The following is a 16,655-nucleotide window of genomic DNA, read 5'->3' as shown; positions in this document are numbered from 1 at the left end:
TGCTAGGCTCATTGTCATCTCCTCACAAAGAATATGAGGTTCAAACACCAGGAGGAGGTTAAATATGACTATAATAGGGTGGGAATTACTAGTACCTGGAAAAAAAAAAAATCTTTTTTTTTTTTTTTTTTTTTGTGCTTGCTCATATGTGTTTGTGCAAAGACAGTCCGAGTCTATAAACAGATTCTCAGGGTCCCTTTTCCCGTTTTCTTTTATTGTGTGGAGGGCATGCCTTAAAGATAACGCTCCTGACCAATTTTGTTCTCAAAGCTTCAGGAGTCTACATGAGTGGAAAATGTTACCGATTTTCACATGGAGTGGCTATTAAAAGGCCTTTGTGTGTGGATGGTAAGGGTACTGACAGGTATTGTTGGCAAACTGTTTAGCTGCTGCTTTTGTTCCTTCTGGCAGCAGGGGTGAGTTCGAGCCGAGACACCACTGCTACTACTCTGTAGGTCCCTATTTGTGAAATGCTTGGCTGCTTCAGGTGAGGCAGTGGATGGCTGGGACACATTTCTCCTCTGCGGTGTTGAGTGCTCCTTGTGGACAGGATTGCCAGAGGGGGATGGAAACCCGGGAAATTACTGTTCTTCTCAAGTAGTTCTTAGTGTGCTGTCCTATGGAGGGAAAGTCAAAAAGGAGAGGAGGCTGCAACAGGCAGATGCCCGCACTATCCTCAATTTGGTGTGCAGCCAGCTGCTGGGGCTTGCTTTTGTGAACAGTGTCCAAGCGGTCTGCAGAATCCAAGGTTGTCTGACAGCTGCTCACTTCCCAGCAGAAGCAGCAGGCAGGGGGAGCACTGGAGTGTTACACTCTAAAATATTTAGAGAAGGCTGTGAATCTAGTTTCCTTTTCATTAGTTCTCCAGATCTATATCCTAGTTGCTTTGCTGAAAGGCCAGAATCACGCCAGAGATGTCCCCAGAGCCCAGTTAAGTACTTTGCACTGTTTACTTAATATATTTCTTTTTTTTTTAAGAAAAGAAAAAACACTTTGGAACAGAGCAAAAGAACAAAACCCTTATGGACCCCGAGGGCATTTCACCTTTAAGATGTTAAAGCCACCAGGAAAACAAGGCTTTCACTTTTTATATTACCAGATGAACCAAGGACTAGGTCAGCTCCAGTCTGTGAATGCCCTGCTCTACTGCCTTGGGGTTGGTGAAATTCCACCACCACAGAAAAGTTCCCCCTTCACCATCCTGCTTCACAACACTTCTCATTTAAAATGTCTGAACAAAGGGATGCAATCAAGTGTGCTTTGCCAGGATATAGGGCTTTGAACTGGAAACAGTGACAGCATATTAGATTTGCCCCAGATTCAGAACAGGTTTTCCAGTTCTGATCTGGGCTTTGGTACTATATGACTTGTGTGTAAACAACAGGGTATGCGATGGTGGTGAGCAAGTTACTTCAGCTTTCCCGAGCACGAGTTTTCATGTCTGAGGAAGGAGAATCAATAGCAGCCATAGGGGGCTGCTATGAGAGTTGAGACAGGACAGACACAGCACCCATTTGAAGCCTTGTTCATTACAAGCACCCATTGCTTGTGGAGGTCACTAGGACTGAAAAAAGGATTGTTCAGGTTTTTATCCAAATCTCATTTTCCTTATTTGTGGAAATGACAAAAATCAGTATAATAATTGAATGAATGTGGCATACATGAATACCTAGAGTATTAAAACCATATTAAATGTGAAATATTCTTGTAACACATGGATTTTAAGAGATGACTGAGGAGAATTGCAGAAGAGAAGAAGAAGTAGAGGGTTGGAGAGATGGCTCGCTGGTTAAGAGTTTTCACTGTTCCAGCAGCCACACTGGGCAGCCCAAAGCTCCTGTGACTCAAGCTCCAAGGTATCTCATGGCCTGCTTGTGACTTCTCTGAACACCACTACACACACACACACACACACACACACACACACACACACACACAGAGTCTTTTAATAGTTCAGCAGTTAATAGCTCTTGCTGCTCTTCCACAGGATTCTAGTTCAGTTCCCAGTACCTGTGTTGGGTTGCTTACCTCTATAAGTAACTTCAGCTTCAGAGGATCGGAATCCCTCTTCTGGCCATCACAGTTACCTACACACAGGTGATACACACACACACACACACACACACACACACACACACACACACACACACACAATTTTTTTAATGGAAAACATTTTTAATTTAAATTAGAAACAAGCCTTTTCTTTTCTTTTTACATGTCAATCCCAGTTCCCTTACCCTCCCCTCCTTCCTTGTTCCCCACCAACCCCCATCCCATCCCCTTTCTGCTCCACAGAGAGGGTGAGGCCTTCCATGGGGGATCTTCAAAGTCTGTCATATCTTTTGGAGCAGGGCCTAGACCCTTCCCCATGTGTCTAGGCTGAGAGAGTATCCCTCTATGTGGAATGGGCTCCCAAATTCATTTGTATACTAGGGAAAAATACTGATCCACTACCAGAGTCCCCATAGATTGCCCAGGCCTCCTAACTAACACCCACTTTCAGGGCATCTGGGTCGGTCCTCCATGAGGGGTCCATGAGCTCCTCCTTGTTCAGGTCACCTGTTTCTATGAGTTTCTCCAGCCTGGTTTTGACCTCTTTGCTCATCACTCCTCCCTCTCTCCAACTGGATTCCAGGAATTCAGCTCAGTGTTTAGCTGTGAGTGTCTGCTTCTGTTTCTATTAGCTACTGGGTGAAGGCTCCAGGATGGCATATAAGGTAGTTGTCAATCTCATTATTAAGGAAGGGTGTACAAGGTAGCCTCTCCACTATTGCTTAGATTGTTAGTTGGGGCCATCCCTGTAGATCTCTGAATATTTCCCTAGTGCCAGATTTCTCTTTAAACCTACAATGGCTCCCTCTACTATGGCATCTCCTTTCTTGCTCTCCTGTAATCTTCCCCTGACTCAGTCTTCCTGCTGCCTCTTGTCCTCCTCTCACCTCCTCTTCTCCCCTTCAGCTTTTCTTTTTTTAGATACCAAAAGAAGTAGAGAACAGAAAAGTTGTAAGCATATTTGCAAAGTGATTGGTACTTTATTGGATGTGGAAGAAGATAATTAAATGTCTTGATAAAATTATTTTAAGAGGAAACAAATTCCTTGTCAAAACCAAACAAAATATAAGCATATCTCCATTCAGGTTGCTCCTGTCCATCTTAAGACTATGTTCATCACAGTTTTCTTCTCAGGGGAATTTATGACCTTCCACTCCATGTTATTACTCCCAATATAACTATGTAAAGAATCTTGTGATTATGAGGTCACATCACACCAAACTCATCTTTGCCCTAACACCTGTTTGATGGCCTAGCACAGTTTTTCCTGCTGGGAAGGCAACAGGAATTTTAGCTATAGCTCTGATCCCATTTCTCCTATAGTGTAAAGTGCAAGTGGACTTAAAGAGTTAATTTTTTTTTTCTTTTTGGTTTTTCGAGACAGGATTTCTCTGTATTGCTTTGGAGTCTGTCCTGGAACTAGTTCTGCAGACCAGGCTGGTCTCGAACTCACAGAGATCCACCTGCCTTTGCCTCCCGAGTGCTGGTGTTAAAGGTGTGCATCACCAACACCTGGCTTAAAGAGTTAAATTTAAGGCAGGTTCACTAATGTATTTCTGTTTAGGAAGAGGAAAATTGGGTATTTTTTGTATGCTACATATCTTTACATTTTTTATTAAAATTTTTTTGTATAATATATTTTGGTCATATTTCCCCCCCTTCCTACTCCTTCCATATTCTCTCCCACATAACTCATACCCAACCAATTTCATGTTTTCTTTCTCAAAACAAACAAACAAAAAACCCAAACCCCAGAAAACCCTGAAATAACAATAAAAACTAAAATTTGAAAATAAAAACAGAAATAAAAAAAAGACAACAATCAATAAGACAAAACAAAAAACACATACACAAGGAGCATGTGACCTGCCTTTGAGTGTACTTGATAAACCCAGGGATACTCATCACTCAGGTTCTTTGCCACTTTAGCAGTGTTAACTCTGAGTTCCATCTCATGGAGTAGACCTTAAATCCAAGAAAAAAAAGTGATTGGTTACTTCTAAAACATTTATGTCACTATTGTACCAGTATGTTCCACAGGCATATATATCACTGTTGTAAGTTGCAGGGTTTGTAGCTGAGTGATGTTCATGATTAATTTTCTCCTTCTAGCACAATGAACACACAACAATTTGTGAAGCTTCAGCATATCTCAATTTCTTCATGATCAATCACAGTAAGTAAGAGTGTTTTCAGCAATTAGAGCCTGGATTTTAATTCAGGTTATAGAGAGTAACCAACAGCATTGGAATAGCCTGTGATGGTTGGGAGAGTCAACGGAACCCCGTTGGGTCTAATGACTCATCAAGACATACTCATTCTTAGCACTGAGGGCTTTACTTGGTGGCATCTGATATCGAGTTCAAGCATTGTCTCCCCCATTATACAGCAACTCTATTTAAACTCCTTTAATATATGTATATATTTTATGGAGCTTCTACAGTAGTAAGTTTTTATATGATTTTTCAAATGACCTTCAGTGTTAGTTATCTTTCCCCATATTCTTTCCTTTACTCTTTTCTCCCATTTCCCTCCATATTTAATCCTGTTTTACATTCTCCTTTATGTTGGTTATAATACTATATGAATATTCTAAGAAAGGGAAAATAGAGTATGTTACATAATTTAATATATGTGACCTTAAATCTATGTATGCATATATAAGAATCCTTTTTTCCCTGAGCCTATCATGGATGAACAAATTTTTTAAATCTGTTTTGAAATTATTTTTCAATTTTTCAATCACATACACAATTTTTTTAGATGTAGAATCCGGTTTCTTATTTAGAATATCATTTTTTAAAATTTTTTTATTTTACATATGAAGCCCAGTTCCCTCTCCCTCCCATCCTCCCATGCCCCCACTGACCCCCTTTCCCATTCCATTCCCTACCCACTCCCCAGGGAGGATGAGGCCTTCCTGGAGGGATCATCAAAATCAAAATCAAAATCATCAAAATCTGTCAAGTCATTTGGGGTAGGGTGTAGGCCCTCCCTCCTGTCTCTAAGTTAAAGGAATATCCCTCCATATGGAATGTGCTCCCAAAGTCCTTTTTTGCACCAGGGATACATCCTGGTTCCATTGTCAGAGGTCCAATAGACTGCCAAGGTCTTCTAACTGAGACCCATGTTCAGGGGGTCTATGTTGGGTTGGTCCTTTGCTGGTTTCTAAGTTATCAGTTTGGGGCCCATGAGCTCCCCTTGTTCAGGTCAGCTGTCTCTGTAGCTTGGTCTTGACCTCATTTGCTCATTACTCCTCCCTCTCTGCAACTGGATTCCAGGAATTCAGCTCAGTGTTTAGCTGTGGGTGCCTGCTTCTGTTTCCATCAGCTACCAGATAAGGGCTCTATGATGGCATATAAGGTAGTTATCAATCTCATTATTAGGGAAGGTCATACAAGGTGGCCTCTCCACCATTGCTTAGAGTGTTAGTTGGGGTCATGCTTGTAGGTCTCTGTACATTTCTCTAGAGTCAGTTTTCTCTTCAAACCTATAATGGCTCCCTGTATTATGGTATCTCTTTTCTTGCTCTTATTTATTTGTCCCCTGACTCAATCTTCCTGGTCCTTCATATTCTCCTCTCCCCTCCTCTTCTCCCCTTTTCTTTCTCCTAACTCCCTCTCCACTTAATGCTCCTCACAATATGCTCAGGAGATATTGTCCCTTTCCCCTTCTAAAGGGGACTTTGTATGACCATCTTAGGGTCCTCCTTGTATCCTAGCTTCTCTGGTGGTGTGAATTGTAGGCTGGTGATACTTTGCACTGTGTCTAAACTCCATATATGAGTGAGTACATACAGTGTTTGCCTTTTTGTGACTGGGTTTCCTCACTCAGGATGGTTTCTTCTAGTTCTATCCATTTGCCTGTGAATTTCAAGATTCCATTTTTTTTGTTTTGTTTTATTTATTTATTTGCTGAGTAGTACTCCATTCACACACACACAAATTTATAAAGAAATTCAAAAGAATAGTAGTATAAAAATGCAAGTTCAATGTAACTGGTGTCAAGTGTCAAGTAAACTATCAGGATGCAGAGTGGTTCTTCAAATTTATGAAGGAATAACTGGTGAATGATATAGCCCACATTGCAGGCTGAGGCCTATAGAAGTTAAGTTGATGCAACTCATACATTTAAGACCATGTATGATAAGCCCCATGATGGCAGTTCTCATGGTATATTATATGATGAAGCCTTGTCTTACTGCTATGAGATATGAAGGCCTCACAGAGCTGTGTTTATGACCCATGTGGAATTTTGCATAAAACTCCTGTGCTAGTTGATAATTGCTTCTACTATGTCGTCTCTCCTCCTATTTCTGAGTATGGGTGTCACACAGATACTTATCTAGGTGCCCACAGTGGCATTTTATTGTCACTTATGAAATTCTTGGAGCTTTGTAAAAGTAATTAGTTCCAGGAGACTCAACAGTGACCTAACTGAACTAAACAGGAGAACTAAAGACATGCATTTGATGCTAAATTCAAATGAATATGTTGAATATTAAGCAGCTTTAATGTCCTTATGTCTTTTAATGTCCTTAGGTTTCTGCATTTTTCAGATTTCAGAGAGCAAAGACCTTAGTTACCTTCTGTTCTCTTTATTTTCAAAGCCATTGGCCTTTTAATGGATAGACTATCAGTTTCAAAAAGAGCAGCTCCCCACTCTCCCTGCAGCCACATGACTACAATGCTGCCCTGCTGCTCTTGTGAGAGTGTGTTTCTTTCATCTGTGAAGCCAAGCTGGTTTTATGTTTCACTTTGGCCAGCAGAATAAAACTACTTTTCTATTCACCTTCAGCATTATGTTCCCCATGATCCCTGTGTTTGCAAGGAAGCCAGACAGATTACTTCTAGGACTTTGCAGTATTCTCCAAGGCAGCGGTTGTCAAACACTTTGGAGGAGGGGTGTCAAAAGACATGGGTCGTGCATATCAAATATCCTGTATATCAGATATTTATATTACAGTTCATAACAGTACAAAACCATAGTTATGAAGTAGCAAGAAAATAATTTTATGGTTAGTCTCCACAACATGAATAACTATATTAAAGGGCTGCAGCACTGGGAAGGTTGAGAACCACTGCCCTAACGTAAGGGTGAAGGGAAATCTTGCACACTGGAGAACAGAGCCAGGATAACACAGATATGATGCAGACACAGATGGCATACCTTTATTTTTTTTTTCTGTGTTTTGATAGCAACAAGTGTCAGTAAGAGCCCTCAAGGTATATTAGTTTAAGAACATATAAACTTGACAAAAATGATCAAGTGTTGAATATCAAGTGAAATCTGTTTTGTGAATTGCAAGACCCTTTCTCCCCTCTTCACAAATTGTAGATTCTTTTAAATCTTTCACATGTTTGGCTGGGTGCTTTGGTCTCCCAATTTCAGTTTTCTTTTTTGAGGTGCTAGGATAATACCTTGCAGGTAATAATGCAGATGTTCTCTCAGCCTCCAGAGGCTGAGCTGACTGTGGAGTGATTTAGGGGCAGCCAGACAATGCTTCATTACCCAGGAAACTGACCCTTCTCCGATCTGCTGTAAATGAGATCTGAAAACTTTCTCCATCCTATTATCTTGTCAATTCCTAGCCTCACTCTCTAACAAGAGAGTTGAAATGCATTATAGCTTTGACTAGAACAAAGAGTACTTAGGACTTAGTGGACTGTAACTTGGGTTCAAATCCAAATGGGTAACATTTAGCTCATAATATGATTTTTTTCCATGCAGATCATGATGTTTACATCTTGCAATGAAGCCCACATTTCTTTGTGTCAGTGGTTCTCAAATTGAAAACACTAGAGAAGAGCAAGCTGGATCTAAAAGGGTCCTTTTACACATTCACCCCAGAACACTGGCCCTTTCCAGAATAAAAATGGAAAATTTTTTTCCTATGAAAATTTCCCTTACCACTTGCATCCATGGATTTATCACTTTCCTAAAAAGCTTGTGCAAAAACAAAACAAAACAAAACAAAAGACCCCCAAACTCTGGCTTCTGTTACTTGTGAAATTTATTAATGCATCCCAAGAGGACCCCTGTCCTCTTGATGTAAGTAAAGTTGAATATATTGAATTGTTGTATTTAGGAAGAAAATGATTGTAGTATACTCTCAAAAAGTCATCTGATTAGACCAAGGTGCAAAGAAATCACACTGAATACAATTAGTGGTTTTTTATTGTGCTATCTGTGTGATGGCAGAGAGATACAGGCAGCTGTAGATTGGTTCCTTTGCTTGTCTCTCATGTCTTCCTTTTCTGTGGCTTTCTATAATGCCCTGTTGTCTGAGTCATTCCTGTTTTATCCTGTGCTTTATAATTCTTAAATTTAGTTAGTAAGGAGTCCATTGTAGCCTCTCTACCTAGCAGTTTTAGTGTTCAATTTGTCTCTGTATGTTCCTCTATTTTTCAGATTTCAGAGAGTAATGCTGTTTTCTTAGTTACAATGTATTCTTTTCTCTGTCAGTGTCATTGGCTATGCAATAGATAGTGCAGTTTACAAAAAGAACAATTTCCCGCCCTCCCAGCAACCACATAACTACAATGTTACCCCCCTTTGCCCTTGTTGAGAGGGTGTTTTTTTTTTTTTTTTTTTAATCTGTGAATCCGAGCTAGTCTATGGTCAGTGGAATAAAACAGAAAGGAAGAGTGCTTCCCTGTGTTGGCTTCTCTAGAAGCTCTGGGACATTTAAGATAGCCTTTTTACTGTTGCTCAAATTGTTAGTTGGGGTCAGTCTTGTAGGTATCTGGACATTTCTCTAGAGTCAGCTTTCTCTTCAAACCTATAATAGCTCCCTCTTTTATGGTATCTCTCTGTCTCTTTTTTCTCTTGTATAATCCTTCCCTGACTCAATCTTCCTAGTCCCATGTGCTTTCCTCTCCTCCCCTTCTCTTTCTCCTAGCTCCCTCTCTGCTCACTTTGCTCCCACTCCTCACACTCCCAATATGCTCAGGAGATCTTGTCCCTTTCCCCTTCTGTGAGGGACCTTGTATGACTCTCTTAGATTATGCCTTGTATCCTAGTTTCTCTGGCGGTGTGAATTATAGGCTGGTGATCCTTTGCTCCAGGTCTAAAATCCATATATGAGTGAGTACATACCATGTTCCTCTTTTTGTGACTGGGTTACCTCATTCAGGATGGTTTCTTAAAGTTCCATCAATTTGCCTGTGAATTTCAAGATTCCATTGTTTTTTTTTTCCCTGCAGAGTAGTATTCCATTGTGTAAATGTGCCCCATCTTCTTTATACATTCTTCAGTTGAGGGGCATCTTGGTTGCTTTCAGGTTCTTGCTATTACAAATAATGCTGCTACAAGCATAGTTGAACAGATGTCTTTGTTGCATGTATGTGGATCATTTGGGTATATGCCTAAGTGTGGGATTGCTGGGGGAAGGCCACACATTTTTTATAATGACTGCAAAAAGGAACTAGTCTGGATCTCAAAAAGGCCTTCCTTATTGGGTACTGCTTGAGCTAAGATAAAAATATATATGATCAGGAAGGTTAGTGAATGCAAAGAAAATCATACAAAAGGGAATTTACACTCAAAGTCTCCAGCCTCTGAAGAAATGAATGTTGATTGCTGTGCAGCATAGCCCCATATTTAGTTATAGTACCCCAGTCATACAACATGGCCCCACAAAGCAGAATAGGTGGGTAGGCATGATGGATAGAAGAAGCCATAGCAGAAGCTATTTGGAGAAATTTGAATGGAGATATTTTAATCAATTGTAGAAGTGCCTTTTCCTATGATGAAATGGAAAGATGAAAAGCTTTTTATTAATATTCTTAATACAATGGTGTGAGTTATGACTTAAGACATTCTATTTGCTTTAGTCTTATTTCTTAGCTACTTCTTCTTGGACTCTATGCTCTAATACAATAGCTGACCTAGTTGTACATCAAAACCATTTTTTAAAAAGAAAATGAGAAATTTCCAGTGTTTCAGATTGATCTAGAGCAGCTGACTCAGTAAATATATATTTGAACTACAGAAATCATATATTCAGTTGCCATATAAAATGCCTTGGGTCCATGGTGGTGTTTTACATTGTGAATTGCATATATTGTGAATATTGCATATATTTAGTATATCTTTACTGAGAAATCCCAGGGAACTTTTGATCAATATATCCTTTGCAGTTTCCTACTTAGCCGTGTCTCTAGTTTTGAACTTCTCCTCGTAAATAATTCAACTGCATATCTTTAGAGAACTTATTCAAGACATCCCTTATGCTTTGATGCAGGCATGGTCAAGGAAACTGAGGCTCCATGAGGACAGATACCATATGAGTTGGCAAAGGTAGTAGGTGATCTGGACTGAGCTGACCTCCCATCTGTGAGACTGTTCCCTAAATAGCATTGCACAGCAGCCAAGTTCTGAATGCCCTGGTGTGTACATGATGCTTTTTCTGGGTATACCATGCACAGATGTCTTTTCTAGATACACTGTGTACAGTTTCTCTCAGTTTGCACTGTTCATCTGGTTTTGAAGCTGTTTACTCTTCCCCTTAATTTAAATCTTAAACTCTAAGAACCTATTTTTCAAGGTATCCAACTGTCCCAGACAACAATGATGCTTCAGTATTTCTCCCTTGGATTCTTAGTAGCTAATGTACAATTCCTGGGAGTATAATGATCACTTTGGTGACACCGTGAAGTTTTTGAGTCTTAAAAACCTAGATAGCTCTTTTGTATCAAGTTGCTGTGGAAAGGAGTAGTGAGAATAAGTGTTATAGCAACAGAAATATATGAAAATAGAATGTGGAATATCTGGTGAACTTTCGTCTTGATGTATATGAAAAACTACATAAGCTGTATGGAACAAAAATAATGAAAGATATTTAGAGATTTTTTAAAAAATAAATATCTCTCACATTGCCTTCTTATCTCCATTTGTGTGCATATGATGTAAACAGTGAGACTGGGGAAAGTCCCATGTTGGCTTATTGACAGTGTCAACACAGATCAAGGATCTATTGTATTTCAAGGAAAATGAACAAAAATGCCCTATGATTTAAGGAGAAGTGGTTCCTGGTTTTGTTTTTTGGTTTTTATTTGTTTGTTTATTTGTCTCATTAAAGATCAGCAACTTGTGATTTCTTTGCTGCCTGTGCTCAGGTTCCATGGGACTTTCTTGAAGATTATTTAGCTAGCTGAAGTTTTACTTCTAAACTATTGATTTCATCATATTTTCCAGTTGGCACATTTTGACATGAACCATAGATGGTATTTTGAATTCTCGATGCATTTTATTAAATCTTTAAATCAATTACTACTAATATGATGAGAAAGTCAGAGTTTTCAACCACAGGCATTATACCCAGGACTTCAACTTGACAGCATATGAGATTGGAAAATAGATGAATTGAACTGAGCCCAAGTTTTCTGACTCTTAAATCAGGTTTCTTTCCAGGGAACTGCTTTACTTAATAGATAGTAATTTACTTTCATCCTCACAAGTTAAGTGAATTGGAGATCATAACATGGACGCTTTGCTTCAAATTCAAAAGCTTTTGTAAAAATGGAATTGAGCCAAGAAAGAGGGCTTATCTGGTTAGACTAAGGCTATACTTTATGAGGGGCATAAGCTCCAGTAGGGTTGAGAGGATTGGAGTCGCTCCACTTTTAACCCAAATTTGTTTGTGGGTCCATGCCCACATTCATTCTTTTTTCCTATTAAGTTGTATATCTCTTTTTCTGTTCTTCCTTTCCATTTTACCTTCCTGTTTTATTTCATTTTTTAATAAAAATAACTCATTTTTATTTATTCAATAATGGATAAACTGTCTTTCTTGAATTATAGCTTAACAATTAATTCATGTGAACTTGTTTTCCTTCTCTCAAAAGGGAAACATAGTTTCATGCTTAAATAGTATTTCAGAAGGGTTTGACTTTTATTTTAGTCACTATGAAATCCAGAACATTTTCATTATATTAATAGGAAGTCCTATCTGATACACATCAGTTTTACTTCTGCTTACATATCCCAAAGAATTGAAAGCATAGTCTCAAATTTTTGTACCTCCTGCTCTTAATGGCATCATTCATCTACTGATGAATGAATGGGTAAACAAATGTTGCAGTGGAATACTATTAAACCCTAAAAAAGGAATGAGTTTCTAATATGATACAGGTGAACCTTGAAAACATTGCGTTAAGGGAAATGAATCTGCCACACATAAAACTCCCGTATGACTCCTTGTGTCCAAGGAAACTAGGAAAGTTAGCTTTATAAAGACAAAACCTGAATGATGGCTGCTAGGGACTGAAGCATGGAACACTTTGGGAGCTGATGTGAATGAGTAGGAGTAGAGTTCAGAGGTGGATAGCAGTGATGGTCACACAAGGACATACATGAATTCAAAACTTTGAAGCCCTGAGTTTAAAACTGATAAAAATGGGCTGGGAAGTGGTGGAACACGCCTTTAATCCCTACACTTTTGGTTGGCAGAGGTAGGAGGATCTCTGTGAGTTCACGGCCAGCCTGGTCTACAAAGGGAGCTTCAGGACAGCCAGAGTTGTTACACAGAGAAATGAGATTAAAATGGGAGATTGAAAATGATAGAGCAGCTACGTAAGATCCCTAGCAGTCACTGTCCAACAGGAACTTTGGGTTGAACAGTTATTCATATACTAAGATGCTTCCCTATGAGCCAATGAAGCCCTAGAACATTGGTTCTCAACCTGTGGGTTGCAACTCCATCGTTGGTTGCCTGGGACCATCGGAAGACACAAATATTTAGATTGCAATTCATACCAGTAGCAAAATTACAGTTATGAATTAGCATTGCAAATAATTTTATGGTTAGGGGTTACCACAACATGAACTGTATTAAAGGGTCTCAGCACTAGGAAGGTTGAGAACCACTGGAGTAGACAAACCCTAGTACCTGGGCTGATATTCAAAAACCTAAAAGAAGCTTTGAGGAATGAAGAAAGAAAATGTTGTCATGTGTCCTTCCTTCCCTAATTTCGAGCATGCTCCTGAGGATAGTGGCATGTCCATTCCAAAGAGACAGAGGCTCAATCCAGACCAGGCTACCACATCAACTCTCAGGGCTGGGCAGAAACCCACATCCCAATGCTGATACCATGGGCTGAGATGCTGCAGCTATTGTAATTTTAAAAAGTGGCACTCCAGAGAGAGAGATGTCATGCCAGAGCTAGGGTGGAGGTGGATTTTTTTTTTTTTTTGGAGGAAAGGGATTGGAAAAAGGGGGAAGGGGGGAGGGAAGAGGGAAGAGCAGTCTATGGGGACAGGAGCAGCAGAAGGGGAAAGAGAGGCAGAGAGAGAAAGTGGGGGGGGGGGAAGACAGGCAGAGAGAGAAAGAGAAAGAGAGAAAGATAGGAGGTGGACAGTGTAGTGAGGTAGTCCTTCTGTAGCACTGACCACGCCCATTGGGGGGTGGAGCGATGGGCGGAGGTGACCGGAGGAAGGAGGTCGGAGGGGGCCAGAAAGGCGCTCTCTTTTTCTGGCGTGACTCGGACAGGAGAGGATCGGGTTGAATTTCCTGGTGTTCATCTGTCTAGGTTGTAAGTTATTTCTCCCTGAATAAACATCTATTCGGCCTATTTGTTTATCCTGACCCTTATTTACCGCAATATCTGGTGTCAGAAGTGGGATTTACCTGGGTTTTGCCCCCAGGCGGCAGAAGCCGCCCCCCCTCCCCCACCTTCCCCAACGGGCAGGGTTTAACCAGGTGGACTCACCACAGCTTTGGGACATTTGCCTCTTCCTTACTGCAAAGGAGATCTTTGCCGCTAAAGCAGACCTGAGAAGGCACTTACCGCTTAACATTTTTTGCCCATTTCCGCACGGGACTTTGCATTCGCGCAGAGCCTCTCGGCGGCACCCGCCCGGCGGCACCCGCCTGGCGGCACCCACCCGGCGGCACCCGCCCGGCGGCACCCGCCCGGCTTGCACGCGTTTCGTCTTGTGTTACAAGTAACTCCAAAAGTCCCCTTTTAACAAAATTCTGCTTGCCATAGTTTGTTAAGAACTTTTTACAGGAACCGGGATCAGACGAGCCTGGGCGGCTAGGCGCTATTTGATGACACACCTCCAGGCGTAGCTACCACAAGCGGAGACAGTTAAAAATTTTCTGCCACACAGTGACTAACTACATATGTCACAGCCAGTTCTGTTGAGAAATTTGGTTGCTAAAAATTTTCTTCCTACAGGATCCATTGGAGCAATCATCGTCCCATTTCAGCAGGAAGTAATCTTAATATGACTACGCCCCCTTTCCCTACCCTTGGGAATTTGGGATAATAGTCATCGTCTTTGGGTTGGTTTTAGTTATTTGGGATTGGGTGATGCTTACACTCGGGTTTATCTTTTAGACAGGAATAGGGAATGGTGGGTAAAGGTATGGTTTAGATGGGATATAAGTAGATTAGCCTATTTCCTTGAGAATTTGAATATGAATGAGATAGTATTTTACAGCTTACATTGTTATGTATTCCTATGTGGTAAGCTATGTAAAATTAAGTTTATATTTTGTTATATTGTGTTAAATGTTTCCACTTATAATATTTATACACATTATTTTTTACCATATTCTATGTATGTATACTTTTCTTGTGTTCAAGACATTTTGTATATTGATACAATTTGGGATATTTATCTTGCTGCCCTTTATAGTTCTACCTCTTGTCTTGACACTTATACTCTACCTCTATTTTAGGGATTTACATGTAGGTATATGTAAATAGTTATATTGTTTAAGTATTTGTTCCTGCTTTACTCAGGAAAGTTTTAATCAGTCTTTTTAGCTAAAGTTCCCGAGTATTATAGATTATCTTCACTCACATTTCCTGTACCTATGAGATTAGTCAGATATAGATGCTTAATCTTCAATCCTTCATAGACATGCAGAACATGGCATTTAAATGTTTTAATATTAGTACTCCTTTGACATGAGACACTGTTGCTCCTGACAGCACCGTGCATTTTCCCAAAAATATGTTGGACACTGTTGTTGCTCCTGCTGGAGTTCAATCTCGCCTCAGCTAATGGCCTGTTGGGCATAGAATTGCCCCCACCTTGACCACTGATTTGGACATGCAGTCCTATGTGCTTACAGGAGACAAATATAGAAGACTGCTTGACCTTGCCAAGTCAGGGTAAGACAGCCATTCTATTTCCCTGCTGTTGTTGTGGTCTGTCAAGTTCTCTTGGCCTTAGCCAAATCTGGGTGTACCAACGTCGCTGTGAGACCTAGGGTGACTGTTCAGGTGGCTTGCTGTTTCTGTCCTTGCTGCACCGTTTTGGAAGTTGTCCATCCGCATTTCCTGTCTACTCTAGTATTGTTATTTTCCTTCTCAGGTCTTGATGAGGTTGAAGATTAAACTATCACAACTATTATTCTCTCTTCCTAGTTAGATATATTAGGTACTAGACTTACGTTTTCCAGCTTAGGACAACTCTATTGTAAACTCCATTATGCCCTCACCCTAGGACTAGATATGTAGGTCATTTTGTTCTCGATTTTCCTTTTCTTAGAGCACACTTGTTATTCACTGTTTTGTATATAGTTTTGTATTAAGCCTAAATCTTTTCTTTAGACTAAAAGGGGAATTGTAGTGAGGTAGTCCTTCTGTAGCACTGACCACGCCCATTGGGGGGTGGAGCGATGGGCGGAGGTGACCGGAGGAAGGAGGTCGGAGGGGGCCAGAAAGGCGCTCTCTTTTTCTGGCGTGACTCGGACAGGAGAGGATCGGGTTGAATTTCCTGGTGTTCATCTGTCTAGGTTGTAAGTTATTTCTCCCTGAATAAACATCTATTCGGCCTATTTGTTTATCCTGACCCTTATTTACCGCAATAGGACAGGGCCCTTTTAAAGGGGAATGTCGTGAATGTGCACAGGGGGTGAGGTGGCTATAGCTGAGGATGTATCCTGTTGGTACCCCAAGGACAGGCCAGTACAGATGCCTGAATACTAACTAACATCAGCTGTGTCAGGCAAGGTGACTGCCTCTGGTACCCTTCCTCAAACTTCAGGTGGTAGATCTGGGAGTACAGCGCACACTCTGAGGGCAGGCATGAATGTTTGCATGGGCCTTTGTCTTGGGGTTCAGTTACAGGCCTACTAATGTCAGATAGACAGCTCAGGCTTGGTACCTAGACCAAGAGCCTTCAGCTTTTCCTCAGCTTCAGAAGACCTATATCTAGGTGGGACATAGTCAAGGTCAGGCAGACGTCATCGTAGGACTTGTGGAAGGCACAATTCATTATCTGAGGCTATTCATATCTCTGTGCCTGTGAGACTGAGGTCTAGTTGGGAAGTTAATTCATAAGATTCTCATGTAACCCTGGAACCAGGCATTCACCAACACCAGCACTGGAAAACATGTCCCAATGGGACAAATGACATTTCAGCCTGCATCATGGCCAGCTGTGATATGGGCCTTGGTGCTTTAACTAAGATACCATACTTTGGAGTTATGGAGTCCTAGATTCAACTTTGAATTCTTTTCCCTGCTTTATATTCTTGGGCAAGTTGCTTGATCTCTATAAACTTTAGATTTATCACATGTAATGTGCTAATTTAATATGTGACTCAAATGACTTTTTATGGTTGTTTTGTCAACTAATTCATT

This window comes from Phodopus roborovskii, unplaced genomic scaffold, assembly GCF_943737965.1.
Source record: "Phodopus roborovskii unplaced genomic scaffold, PHOROB, whole genome shotgun sequence".
Classification (NCBI taxonomy): domain Eukaryota; kingdom Metazoa; phylum Chordata; class Mammalia; order Rodentia; family Cricetidae; genus Phodopus; species Phodopus roborovskii.
This window is presented reverse-complemented; position numbering follows the sequence as displayed.